Genomic DNA, 15,466 nt, shown 5'->3' on the forward strand with positions numbered 1-15,466 from the left:
GGAAGTCATTCTCTCTCTTGATGATGACATCCTTGTTTCCTTCCCGCACTTTCTCCCATTCTAGGGCCAATTGAATTCTAGATGTTGTGTTTGGTTGCTATTACTACGAAGGTGTGTGGGAAGTTGAATCGTTGATGTTGTGGTGGCATTGTTGTTGTTGTTGTTTTTGTTGTTACGGCTGCTTTTGAGGTGAGTGACAATTGTTGTTGCTGATTCGTTGAAGCCATGGAGGTTTCAGCCCTGTCGGTTGCTGGTTTTTTGGACAAATGCGTTGGTGTTGGCGGTGAGGAAGGGTTAGATTTTGATGTTCGACCTCTTTTCTTGGATTTCGGTCTAAGGAAGTAGCCTTCCTGGGAAGCGTGGTCCGATTCGGACTCCCGCGAACTCTCAGGATCCATGCTTATTAGCTATGAAGCCCTGTATATTGTCCGAAATGCGCTTTAAATTTTACTATCGACAAAACAAACTTTTTTTGATTGGAATGTCCGGATTCCTACCGAGCACGTCCTATTCGCAGTAAAGCTATCGCAAGACTCTGAATTTATTGCTTTTGCTTTTATCGCATTGCACAGTGGCATTATCGTAACCAATGAGGTCTATCCGAGGTGCGATTATTGTTAGTTGAAAACTTTAACCCTGTTTATTATAGCAAAAATTCACGTTTGCCAACGACACAACATCAACAGTTTTCTTCTGCTATATTTCTGGTTAGACTTTCTTATAGTACATCAATTTATGCTTCGAATAATAAAGAGGTTGTTTCTTCTATTCAGGCATCAAACTTTCACTGTTGCGCAAATATACTTTCGCTCTACGACCCTCATTGTTCCAGAGGAAAATTGGAAAATCACACAACAAAAGACTCTTCAAGTATTATCGGAGATCGTACTTTGAAAGGTCAAATTCTAAAAAATTCTCTTCACTCACGGGCAAATTTCCAAATTGGAGCCAATTTAGTACATTATTACGTTGTGTAGTCTGCAAGTTGGTCGAGTACATTTTACACAAAGCTGCTTAAAAATAGATGGAAATTTCCAGATGATACTCATCACATTTGTACTTTTGTCATTCATATGTCTCTGAGGCTTCACCTGCGCTCTGAAATCTAATTTAACAACTGGTATTTTTCAACAAAGCCTCCATTTAAAAGTTTCGCTATTCAAGGAAATACCTATGGAAAATTGCCCTGCAACAGTTCATTAAAATTATTTTTATCAGGTTTGGGGCGACGGATTATGTGAGGAGTGATTTCACATTTTCGTCGAATACGTTAGGAATTTAATATCTTGTTCACAATGCGGGAACAGCAACGCACAGCTGGTGTTATTTACCAGTAGGATACCAAACTGGGAAATAAATAGGTATGTAAGCGAATACAATAAGATTAAATGCAGATTTATTGCGGGAAAGGTACAATATCGGATATTTTACTTTGAAGGTGCTGGTAAAACTCAAATAATGTAATAGACTATTTCCTTTATCCGCTGATGATTTTAAATTGTTGCATACAATTTAAACCACCAAATAATAGGCTTGAACGTAATCCTTGCCCCCTGTTTGTATTCTATACTCACAAGGGAAACTTAATTTACTTAAATTAACGAACAAAAGCGGGCGGCTTTATGCATTAGTTTGGAATTTAAAGCCCCTAAAATAAACTCAGACTTATAGCCAGTCGCTATTATCATTGCTCATTATTCTCATATAATATAATTCATTTGTGGATTTAACAGTAAAATATGAACCAATCTTGTTCCATTTGGCATATATAGATATAGTTTGCGATTGGTTCTTTTGATGAAATTCTGTAATTTGTGCTTGTATGGACTTTATTTACATAGTTTGAGTCGACAGAGTTGACAGGATAATGTATACATTATTATATAGGAGAATTCTTGAGTGAAACTGATTTTGAAAATGAAATGATTTGAATGATTTGAAAAAATTAAAATTGAAACAAAATTTTTTTGGTAATAATTTTTTTACTTCTGCACATTTTGATCTCTTTTATGTTGCTATTGCGACATTTTTCTTGAATTACTAGAGTCTATATCGTAAAACTCACTCAATAAGTCTAAAATGAAAAAATGTTATTCTAACAAGCTAGTGAATATATTAACAGAAGCTTTTCCTTTGTAAACTCATCCAGCACCTAAAAACATCGCAAATATGTGACGATGGAGAAGACTTGAGAATGTGCATACTCCAAGTACAAGAACTGGAATTATTGCAAATAAACTCGGATTAAGTAAAAACGAATTATCTATTGCGGATAATATTGCGAAACATTCATGTTTAACGAATCGAAGCACTACAGCCTGAATTCTTCTCCCATAGAGGAAAATGATGAACAATTTTCGTAAAAAAACTCGCTACTGCCGAAGCAATATTCACCCGAAAGTGAATTAACAATTTCAGAAGTTTACATGTTTGCTGTTTTGATACTCTCGATGTAATTCGAGAAAGCAATTTTCAACCGATTTTCCATAAAGTATGAACAGGACTTATGAACGGATTACTTGTTCGGCAGCACATTTTTCCAGATTGTTTCTCGATTTGTTCGGTTTTTACAATGTCTTTACCGATGTCCTGTTGATGTAATATCTCATTTTTCGGTAGAATTTTTTTAAGTAAAAGTGTTAGTTGAAAATGTTAACTAAAATTGCACTTACTTACCATTACATTTACAATTAATTCACGAGTTAAATCAGTTATGTTAACAAACTAGAAATTTCACTTAAAATTCTTTAAAAAATGTGTAAATTTAACTATTTAAAAAATAAACTGGAAATACATTTTTAACAGGCGTTAAAGTTTGGTTCTAGTTTCTTATAGCTTTTAAAGTTGCTGCCGCAACTCACTCTTCGATTAGAATTACACAGGGAGTAGAAATTTCTTGCACAAAATAGATTTTGGAACGTTTATGATTACCGTTTATTCAGTCCTCAGTTATAGGTATGTTTCCAAGAAAATTTCGTGTTTTATATCATAATTTCAGCAGGAAATTTTTTAAAATGTTCAATGTCGTATTTACTAGAACCAAGGCCTATTACTTGGCGAAAACGTCCTTTGGACTTTGGCGCATTAAAGGATATTTTGGACTTTTTGACCACATAATTGACGCATTTTTAAGTTGCTTTCATTCAAAAACATTTCATAGTAAACAGAATTAAATTCACATATTCAAATTAGATCAATCGAATATTTTCGAATTAGTTTCGAAAAAATAAAACAAATAACGGTTTCTTGCGTTTCTACTTTTTTACACAATTTTTTTTACACACTTTTCAACATTTTGCTCAGGATGTCTCAGTAATGAGTCATTTTCAGTTAGAAAGACGAAAGGAATTTTGCAAAAATGTGAAAATGCATCAAATCGCAGCAACAAAAAGTAGAAAATTTGAATTATAAATAAAAGTGTTCAGAGCTAATTTCAAACAGATGGGGACAGAATGGGAAACGAATACATTTTCACACATTACTGTTTTTTGAGTCATTCATATAGAAAAAAACTCACTTATTGAAAACATATATTGAAATTACCATCTAAAGGCTGTCATCGTTTAGCTGATATGATCGTTAAATGCTCTTCCATATAACACATCAACGAATCAACCAATATCAAATATCAAATACAGAAAATACTGTGCAATTATGTTCTTATCCTTTTTCAAATTTCAACACAGAGTGTCGTTTGCCGTGATTTATTGCAAGAATTCTTTGAAACTTCCCACCGAACTCCGACAATAAACATATTTTAGATGTAACAGTTTAAATACCAACATGTCTACGTGTATAATGAAGATTTATTAGCTATCGGAACAAGAAATGTAGGCCTGATTTTAAATGGTCGATTAATTGAAAACAATGAAAGTTTGGCAATCCTATTGAAGAGCTGGAATATGCATTTTCATCCGGTATAAATTGCTTGATTTCATCGAAAATCCGAAAAAAGTTTAAGCTGGTTTTGAATTCAGACAATCGAGGGCAGATTTTTTACCTGAATCCTCAAACGCCTTCGCTGTTTATCTTCATAAGTGGAAAAACAAAATAAGTCTTTTCGTGGGTGTGATCAAATCTCTTGAGGTATATTTATTATTTTTTTTGCATTATCGAAATCCGTTTTTGCGGTAGCCAGTTGTTACACACTGAAAGTTTATGATTTAATTTAGTCACTACAGTTAACCTGATTGCTTACTACAATTGACCTTGGTTTATGTCCTTTTGTTTACAAGACTTATTTATTTGAAGACTCTTTGAGAATATGTTAGAAACCGTTTAAGTTACAGAAGCACTTTTTCAAGGTGTTGTAGGGTCGGAAACGATAAATTTTAGGGCAAACAAGGAAGTTTTTATTGTGTCAAATTTGTTGGTAATTAATTATTTTAAATCAAATTTGCTGTGGCAGTTAAGTTAAGGAGAAAAAACTTCAAAAACCCAAGAAAACGGTTCACACTCTAGAATTTCCACTACTGTGGCCAATTAATTCCAGTAGAACGCAAAAATGTGGCTACTAATGTGTGTACAAAAAGCTCATTCTAATCACTCAACAAACTCTCAACTTATTGGTAAAAAAATTGGCACAAAACCAAAAAACCTGAAAGAGAAAATCGGGTTTTCTTTGGCATGAGAAACATGCAGTTTTCCTGTGGTGCAACAATTATTAAGAAGCCTTCCACAGTTGACACAAATATACATTAATGACGTTTTTTTTTGTTTGCTGCAATACATGAAACTCTTAAATTGTTAAATAGGACGCACTGTATATTTGATCAAACTTTATTGCAACTTCTTTTGGTGTTACACAGAACTACGCCCATCAAACTACTAAATTCGCAATTTCAAGCCGAGTAACCCCAATAAACTGTGTTGGAGGCATTTGTAAACAGTAAATTTAGATGTAGAGACCATAATCGTTATTTACCCTTGTTTCCACATCGACTGTTAGAAATTACGAAGTTCTGCAAGGGCCAGTCTTAATACAGACGGATATTCGGTGAAACGGGAAACAAAACCGTCTGTGGCACAAAAGAAACTCCATTCCCATCAAAATGTAAATGGCTCAATGTGGCTCATATCGGTTTACTCAAGTTAACACCTCTCTATGCCATAGTGTGGATCGCATCTCTAAATTATTATCTATTCAATTTGTACGCCTAAACGTTCCAGCTTCCTTCTGAGGGGTGGTTTATGCAAAGTCGATTTCCTGAATTTGGAGTCAAGCGTGAGAGATAATCAATCCAGTCGCTATTACAATGGGATTCATTCGAATATAAGCGAGAAGGGAAGCAAATGAAACACGTGTTGGTGACAGATGAGCTTGCTATTTTCACCACTCTTTATTGCTAATTTAGATTAATACACAATTTAATTAACCGATTATTCACTTTAATTTTCAACAAATATTTAACGAAAACGGTCAAGTGCCTAGGTTTTACGTTAAAGTTTACAACTCAAAAATTTTCAACATATGAAGGTGGGAAAAGTTAAATTTATTATACAGGGCTTCCAGAAATCATCGCTCACAAAATCTGGAGGTAATTCTACCTGATATTGAAACTTTCCAGTTTTTCAAAAACTCAAAAATAATAATTTTCAACAAATGAAAATTTTTCTTTGTTTGTTTAACGATTGTTTTTAAATTTATTATACCTTCTGTAAATGTTGCTCTGTACAAATGATCCAAATTTCACATTCACCCCTTAATCGGTGGTTAAAGGTCGAAATTGTTGTATGTAACATAAAAAATAGTTCCAACTTTATATTTGTTTTTTTAACTCAATGCACAAAACGAAACTAACTATAAAAACCCACAAAAATGTTTCAACTATTCTGTAAAAATGAAAGGTTTTTATTCCTAATTAAAAAACGAGCGACAATTTAGAGGAAGTGCCATTTAAAACATGATATTTTTGAGTTTGAAAATATACCAATTTAGACGCTTATTATGATCGTCTTGTGATATCAATTGGAAAGATTTTCCGTTTCATGTGTTAACATGTCATGATTTCTTTCACCTGCTAAATTTCTAAAATTTGTGAATAAAAATGACGGAGAAATTGTCGATTTATCAGCAGCAAGAAAATACGAATTTTCATCGTGAAAGCCCAATGATTAATCTAGTATTAAAAAATCTGGTATAAATGGATAAATTTGGCCATAATAGACGAATACAAATTAATTAATTAAAATATCGCAGCTATCTTGAGTCCACCAGTCTTTCCAATTAAATTATCAGTTTTTTATTTTGGGAAAAGGGCGCTTTTAATCATTTTTTTTGAAAATTGTGTTGCAGACTGGGTTAGGCTTTACCAAGATTGAACAAATTTTATTTTCAACTTAACTTTTCTCTGTAAAATTAGCGGTTTGAAACCAGATAAGCAGAAAAAATTAACAGTTTTTGAGGTTTACGTAAAGAAAATAATTCAAACCTTTCAACTAACATGAACAAATCTGAAATTGAACATTCATATACCATCCGAATAAAAAATATTGCATTTGTTTAGATGTTACTCTTGTCCGGTTCTTCTAATTCAAAATTTTCTCCCATCTGTACAGGGTGATTCAATATACTGGAGGGATAGTAAAAGGCAATTAAGGAACCAAAGCATAAATATTTTTACATCAACATAGTATGTATCTGCAAATTGTGTTGTTGGATTTTGGATAAAACCACCAAGACTCAACGCATCAACTTCACATTTGTAATTTGAGTAAATGGCTTAATCAGAAAGCTTTTTTCATAAAAAAAAAACTATTTTTTGCATTGAACCCTAAATCCCGACGGCCGTGAATTATCATCAGCCAGTTTCATTTGGCATGTGGGATTGTAAACAGCAGTTTTGTTCTATTCGAAAACAGCAGTTTCATCATTAAAAGTTGACGAGTTGAATCCCATACAATTCCAACTCTCTATAACAACATGTAATTTGTTAGGAAGCTCGAGCTGCAAAATTTCCCGTTTTCACTGCTGATTCTGCTAATATGCTGATTTCACTAATATTTGGATTGTTTCAGGTCCAGCTCGAGCCACTTTTGCTTTGCTTGGTGTATAAGACCAAATGAAAATTTGCCAAAAATTATTTTACGTTGTTTCTCTATTAAAATAATGTTTCCATAATAGATTTAAAAAACTCTATATCGATCTATTTTAAAGCATAGAGAAAATGTGCCAGTTTAGATCATTTGAATGTTAGTAGTTTTTTTGTTGTTAATTTCTTATAAAGAAATGTTTATTTGTATGCAGTGATTGAAAGACACCCTGTATGTGGCAAAATTATTTTATATTGAAACCACGGTAGGGGTGTATCTACATTTTTTGCAAAATAATCCAGTTTTAAAATGAATAAGTGTATTTAAAAATGAACTAAAACGCGCCAATTTTTTCGGTTGCACGTGAATTACATTTTACTTCTTCATTTAAGCAGGAGATTAACAAAATAGAAACTTTCTCAAAATAAATATCAAGATATTCCGAAATCATGTTAATTTTGTTTTTGGTTTATTTTCTTTCTCTGTTCTCTTATTTTCCTTCACTGGTTCTTCAACACCCTGTTTATGTTAAAATTCGATCAAAATAATAAACTTGATTGAGATTGAGAAACTTGAAACAGATGTTGAAATTTTGGCAATATGTTTCCATTTTGTTACTCAATTTAGAGCTTTTTAATTGCAGATAATTGAACCAAATCGCTACAAACCTCAAGTTCTCAAATATATGATAAAAACAGCCATATGAGCTGCCGAAAAATAGGGAAAGTTACGGTCAAAACTGATGAGTGATTTAAAAAACATAAACTAGTGGTCGCAATAATTTCAATCAGAAAATATCAAATATAATACACACCGGCACAAAATAATGATGTCACTTTTTCCATATAACTCGTCAATACTCATATAAATTAGTTATTGAAAATTTGTCGGGCGTAAATGAAAAATAACGTGCTCAACGAATTGTAAATTATGTTGACAACATTAAATTACAATATAAAAATTAGTAGTTTATTGTCTGCAAAATATATTTTTGCCATGATATGAGAGTGTGCGCTTTCAATTCCAATTAATTAAACGATTTATTAAATAAATTATCATTAATAATAATTTTTCGTAAAGTTTAAAAAAATTACTGGATCATTTATACCTAGATACGTATTTAATCAATGAGTAGGACTTCCAATATTATAGAACATCGTGTAGAGAAGTGTTTCTCAAACATTGAAAGAAAATAACGAAATAATTCTCTTAATTAGGAAAATGTATAACACGCAAAATTATCTTTAATACATCAAATGTCATGTGAGAAGCTGTTAAGGACGGAAAATGAAACTTATTGCATATACCAAAGCTGAAGCACCCCAATCACATCAAATTGAATTAGGAAGTCTCCAAGATCGTATCGGGTCAAAGTGCTTAAAACTTTCTCAATTAAATATCGAATTGATTAATAGAGAAGTCTCAATGTCGAAAAGACCTCAAACTCTCTGCTTCAAGTCTACGTCACTGCAGACCTCAGTCAGCTCCTTTACTTTGAACTTTTGAAGCGACTCCAAATGTCTGGAAATGGAACAATAGCTGTTGCTCGTCAAATTCAAAAGGAGTTGAAATGTATAGTTAAAGATTAAATCTCACTTCGAAATAGAAATGAGCTTTCAGGTTTATGACGAAAAGTTGGCGAATGTTGTGCCTTCGAGGCACATTCTGATTAACTTTCTATATCAGTTATAAGCTTTTGAGTGGATTGTATGTGAATATACTTAATGCGACGACTTAGAGAGAATTGACTTTTTTTTGCGAAAATCGATCAATTAAAACTATCAAAAATATAATTTCATAAACGTGTTTTTCTGTGCTCTTTGGATTGATTCTGACGTATGAACTTTCCCAATATACACATGCATACAAACGTTTCGGGCATATGATAAAGAAAATTTTGTCGGTTAAAGATCGTGACCGTTCAAAAACGACTCACAATTGACCGAAAGCATCGATTCTTTCTAACCTGAGAATTCAAGCGTATTTTTCAATAAGTTTGTCACATGCCTTCTGATGAAATGTAGAATGCGAAGCGCGTTGAGAGACTTATTTTTTTTGCGAAAATTGACCATTTTCGAAACAGAAATGAAATTTTTTCTCTAAAATCTTAATTTCACAAGTATGTTTTTTTGGGTTTCTTCATTGGATCTAATTGGACCCAAGAAGCTTCCTAATATACAAATATAAATATTTTGGGTTTATAATAAGGAAGATTTTGTCGGTTAAAGATGATGTACTTCAAGAATGACTGAAAATAGGCAGAAAATATCGATTATTTCTAAAATGAGGATCCAACGGCGTCTTTCGATAAGTTTGTTACGTTCGTCACATTCTTCTAGTGAAAATGATGCAGAATTCAAATTCGCCAGTTTAGTTTTTCGATTTATTTCCCCCATTGGGACTATTTCAACCAAAAGAAGTTTCCCAATGTACAAATATGAAGGTTTGAGCTTATACTAAGGACGACTTGTCGGTTAAAGATCGTGTACGATCGAAAATGACTCAAAATGTACAGAAAAGATCGATTACTTCTAAACTGAGAATTCAAGCGTGTTTTTCAATAAGTTTGTTCCATTCCATGCATTCGTCTGATGAAAATTATGTAGAATTCGAGGCCTGTTGAGAGACTTGATTTTTTTGCGAAAATCGAACTCTTACCCCACCATTATGAAATTTTTGTTAATGAAAATAAAAAATCTATATTTTACAAGTGGGTTTTATTGGATTTATTTCCCTCATTGGAACTATTTCGACCTAAGAGGCTCCCTAATATACAAATATAAAGAATTTGGGTTTTTAATAAGGAAGATTTTGTAGGTACAAGATCGTGAACGTTCAAAAATGACTCAAAATGGACATAAAATGGACATGGGAAAATATCGATTATTTCTAAACTGACGATTCAAGCGCCTTATTAATGAGTTCTTTATATTCCTGTTATATTCCTCGCTTTCTTCTGACGAAAATTTTGTAGAAATCGAGGCGTGGTTTTTGGATTTATTTCCCTTATTGGATTTATCTCGACCCAAGAAGCTTCCCAACATACAAATGTAAAGATTTTGGGTTTACAATAAAGAAGATTTTGTCAGTTAAAGATCGTGACCATTCAAAAATGACTCGAAATGGACAGAAAATATCGATTAATACATCGATATCGATCTAAACTGAGGATTCAAGCGTGTTTTTCAATAAGTTTGTTACATTCCTCGCAATTTTTTTATGAAAATAATGTGGAATTCGAGGCGTGTTAAGTGACTTGAATGTTTTGTGAACATCGACCACTTACTCCACAATCTAGGAACCTTCCCAACAAACGTATAAAAAGGTGATTATAAGGTTAGGTCCACAGTACGGAAGATTTGGTTGGTTAAAAATTGTGACCGTTTAAAAACGATCCAAAATGTACAGAAAATATTGATTATTTCTAAATTAAGGATTCCAGCGTGTTTTTCAATGGGTTCATCACATTTCTTGCGTAATTCGTTTTTCTGATTAAAATGATGAGAAAAACGTGTTGACCACGCATGCAAGTTAATTATTCGCTTACAATTAATGATTTTTTTACAAATTGTATGCATGACATCAGTCACAAACGTATTCAAGTGTGGTAGACATCATATGAATGAAACTTTCGAGTAAAATAATCAAAATAGTCAAATAAATTGCAACACTTTTTCTGATAACTTGCTTACAGCTAGAGGAGAAAAATCTACGGTATTTCTTGTTTTTGTTCTTATATGCAACACGAAATGACAACTTCTCATTATTAAACAAAACAAATATAAAAGAAAAAATTGAAATCAGCCAAATATATGGAAAATGCGTGTGAGGAAATCTGTTTCAGTGACTAGAAAATATATGACGGACAATTCAGAGATTTTCCGAAAAATCTGAGTTGATTTCTGGAAGCTAAATTAGCTCTAGAAAATTTGATTTGAACCTTGCTATTAAGCTTGCTTAGATCAATCCTCATTTCACACAACATGCGTACCTACAGTAATGTTTAACACTGGAAATAAAAAATTGCTGAACCTGCTGAAACTTTGGGAAAATTTATGGTGGAAAAAAATCAATTTTCGTATTTTTTTTATAGAAAAATAACAACAACAATAACCCATTCATGGAGACAATTGACGACAAACATGTCAGCGTTACAGTGTATTTGCGATTAGTTCTTTTATTCGGCTCTTCAAACCTTAAAATGTATTACAATGTCAAGTTTATCTTTGCTGTGGATACTTTAAATAAATAAAAAATTTGGTATTCTATAGCAAAGCATTCAATTTATAATGGATACATTTCAGAATTATGTAGATATGATATTTGGTGAGTATATATTGCTCCCTTTTGGTAAAATTAGCAGTAACATTATTGGTTACATGCGGCCGTATTTTATTTGATAAAGTGTCTAATATCTAATTGGCTATAGTCTAATTGGCAATTAGTAATAATAATTTTCCATAGGATTGAAATCCAAAGATGCGGAGGCCATTTCTACTTAGCAAGCCGGGAAATGACCAGAATCAAACTCTTGCAAAACCGTAAATATTTAACTCAATTGTATTTTTCTTCATTAACTCAAATGCGTTATCGATGCCCGATTACGTTCGCTATTCGTTCTTACGGCATTATTTGCCTTGTTTTCAAGGAAAAATGGTCCAATTATTCGTTCATTGTACACCAAACAGTAATTTTGGCTGCTGTGCTTTCTAATCGATCATTCGACAATTTTCAAAAGTGGTAAATAAATCTTGGGCTCCCATTGAAACAACCGATCGACTATTCTACATGAACAACGAGAAAATGACAAAAAATTGATTTATCTGAGAAAGAAGTAAAACGTGTCGTAGTAAAGTAGTCGAAGAAAGTGAAAATCGCCGCCGATTGAAATCAGCACCAGGACCATGCATCGAATGTCCTATTTTTGGTAATTAAGATCAGGGACTTTTTCTGGTCGATACTAACAGTTTTCCTACTACGCAACGGGCATTGGACGCTCAGAAACCATAGTTTACACCAGTGTTGTAAAGCCTCCACTAAAATAATAAATATCTACAAAAACACAAAATTTAACAAGAAGTAAGATGCCAAAGGTAAAGAGTTGCAAGCACAAAACAGTGCTATGCGCGCGACAGAATCAGTGTCACAAAAAGGAAACGAAGTTTTAAAATTATTTAAGAGGTTGAAAGTATAAAATCGCGTAAACGTCGTTTATTGGGAGGCACAACGCAAACAACAAAGAAAATCAAAAGACATGCAATAAATAAAATGTGAAAGAAATAAAAAAAGTGCACAGGTTTCATAAAAATAAAATTAAAATGAAGAAATGAAGTTTTAGCTAAGCTAACCTAACCCCACCGAAACTAACACAAGCTAATCCAAATTAATCAAAACCAATAAAAAAAAACACCAATAGCTACAAAGGCAGCCTAAGGAAAAGAGAGATGTAGACGTGGCAACGTCACTGGCGAAAATTCCGACAATGACGTTTGTTTTGTATATTTCCATTGTTTTGTCAAGCACATTTTCCGAAAGAAAGCATTGCAATTCTGGCCGAAAACGGATTTTTTAGTTCAAATAAAAAATGCTAGCACTGGGATAAACTACAATGTTATAACTATTTTGAAAGCCCCTGATCTGAGCAATTACCCTTGTTTATACAGGGTGATTCAAAATTGGCGTCATTCTTCTGGAGGTGTTGTCTGGCGCTGTTATAGGAGTACAGGAAAAATAGTAAAATAAATTAATTGTTATTAGAAACTGAGAAATTTGCAAAAAACTATATCAGAAATACGGCAGCAATGTTTTTCAAGGTAATCTACTTAATTAACATTGCGCAAATACCTGTTGCTTCGTAATTATTTAAAACTCCGGTAACTATGGAATTATACAGCCTGACAATAAGATAGACAAGGATAAACGGTAAATTCAACCAGATTTGTTGACTGCGCAACGTACTTTCGAAATGTCAACCTGTTATCATAACCTCGAATTGGGTAACGTAACAAGCTAGTGCCTGTGTAATATCCTTATTATCCACTCTTATCAAGGAGCTTCTCGTATTCAGTTAATTAACTCGTGCTCCATTTGTATCTCCTTGTGCTGTGTGCATCGTACAAACGGTAGGAATGTAGCCCTTCCTCGGTATTTATTTGGTGCTTGGGAAAGTGTTAGTTATTGTGCTCTGAGTACCCCTGGAAGGTCCTGATTCGATTATGTCCAATACCTGTTCTTCTGTGCCTGGAACCCGAACATCTATTGCCGTCCACTATCTTCCTGGAACCACTCTCCTCGCCCTTTGTTGGCGTGAGTTCTTTCAGCTTCTGATATGTTACTGTAGCATTTCTCCTGAACTAATCGCATATCAGCAAATTCGTGAAAGGAAATTCAAATTAAGTCACAGTTTGACAAATTATTGTTTTTATTGACAAAGGCTATCCACCTGTAACTATCTGTTAATGACAAAAAACATCATTGCCGCTGTACTTTTTCATCAAAAAATTGTAGAATATATTTTTTTTATATCAAAAAGTTTGGTAATTTGAAGCAAAGATCGTAATTTTTCTTTTTGAATGCTTAAGTATTTCAATATGCTACCAATTAAACATGAAACACTTTCAAAATAATGCTTAATAACAAAGTTGAAATTCGATCTTCAACTGTTAATATCTTCTAGAAATTTTCGAAAAAAAAAATTTCAATATTTTTCTGGTACTCCCTAAGGGAGCCTCTATCACCCCTTAAAAGGAATGACGCCAATTTTGAATCACCCTGTATAGTCCGAACACATCGTCATAGAAGGTGAGATAGGCATGAGCCCGATATTCAATACCCATACTACATAAACAAAATAATTTTACATCAAAAATGGACATAATTTTCGACTGTAATAAAACACCTTAGATTTGTGCCTATTCTTTTCTGTGACCCATATATTTAATTGAAAATTAATCTAGGTACTTATGTGAAATCATGAATGTCAGATAAAGTATGATTCGAAAGCCTTGGTCAAAAGTGACGCGTTGCATGAGAAATTCTGCTACCGCTTTCCGACTCTTGATCGCTCGATTACACCGATTTGGGAAACGCAAAGCACGCTGAATTCAGCCGTCAGTTGCTTACCTTGGCAGGGGACGTAGACATTCAAATGTATCGAAAATCTTCGGTTCTTGTCAACCAGCGAAATAAAGACGGCACCGATAGTAATTTAAGATAAAGTAACGATGACATTTACTTTTGCAAATTCCCGTAAGTCGCGGGCAAACGAGCACGAGACAGAACCAGCTTTGCCAACATCGAAAATAATAAATAATTCAGTTAAGGTAAAAAGGATTCCATGACATTTGATGGGAAACGAGACAATCCCAAAAGCTGTCTGATGCTCGGATGTTTGTCACTGCTGCTGTCACGCCAAAACCCACGAGTGACGGAGGCAACGGCGGGACGTCGGTACGCCCAATACAAAATAATACATCGAAATACGATAAAAGCGGGTAAATGGAATTCGATTTTCCACATTTTCAATCATTATATGTCACTTCTTTTTTATGAAGAATCATTTTCGATTTTTGTGCTAAATGGTCATATACAGGGTGATTAAAAATTGGCGTCATTCCTCTGGAGGTGTTGTCTGGCGCTGTTATACGAGTACAGAAGAACAGTAAAAGAAGTTAATTGTTATTAAAAACTGAGAAATTTCCAAAAAACTGTATCAGAAATACGGCAGTTATGTTTTTCAAGGTAATATGCCTAATTAACATTGCGAAAATACCTGTTGCTTCGTAATTATTAAAAATTCCGGTTACCATGGAATTATACAGAGTGACAATAAGATAGACAAGGATAAACGGTAAATTCAACAAGATTCGTTGACTGCGCAACGTACTTTCGACAAGTCAACTTGTTCTCATAACCTCGAATTCTGCGGGCTTTGGTATTTACATAAATAATCTATACAACACCAAACATTTGAATGGTTAACTGCAAACAAGCTAGTGCCTGTGTAATCTCCTTATTATCCACTCTTATCAAGCAGCTACTCGTATTCAGTTAATTGACTCGTGCTCCATTTGTATCTCCTTTTGCTGTGTGTATCGTACAAACGTGGTAGGAATTATCCCTTCCTCGGTATTTATTTGGTGCTTGGGAAAGTGTCAGTTATTGCGCTTTGAGTGCCCCTGGAAGGCCCTGATTCGGTTATGTCCAATAGTTGTTCCTCTGTGCCTGGAACCCGAACATCTATCGTCCACTCTCTTCCTGAGACCACTCTCCTCACCCTTTGTTGGCGTGAGTTCTTTCAGCTTGTGCTATTTAGTTTGTAGCATTTCCCCTGAACTAAGCGCATATCCGCAAATTCGTGAAAGGAAATTCAAAGTACGTCACAGTTTGAGAAATTATTGTTTTTATTGACAAGGGCTATCCACCTGTAACTATC

The 15,466-nt window shown here is 33.6% G+C and overlaps 1 protein-coding gene and 1 non-coding gene across 6 annotated transcripts in view; one reads left to right on the forward strand and one right to left on the reverse strand.

Moving 5' to 3' along the window:
• LOC109534913 (poly(rC)-binding protein 3) overlaps window positions 1-15,466 on the reverse strand; it is a 169,966-nt gene that overhangs the window by 96,987 nt on the left and 57,513 nt on the right. The window lies entirely within an intron of this gene.
• Window positions 561-726, forward strand: LOC125502701. Its single transcript, XR_007280482.1, has one exon. It is a non-coding gene; the product is annotated as a U4 spliceosomal RNA (small nuclear RNA).

The sequence above is a fragment of the Dendroctonus ponderosae genome, unplaced genomic scaffold (assembly GCF_020466585.1).
Source record: "Dendroctonus ponderosae isolate FM_Combo_2020 unplaced genomic scaffold, Dpon_F_20191213v2 Dpon_F_20191213_1, whole genome shotgun sequence".
Classification (NCBI taxonomy): Eukaryota; Metazoa; Arthropoda; class Insecta; order Coleoptera; family Curculionidae; genus Dendroctonus; species Dendroctonus ponderosae.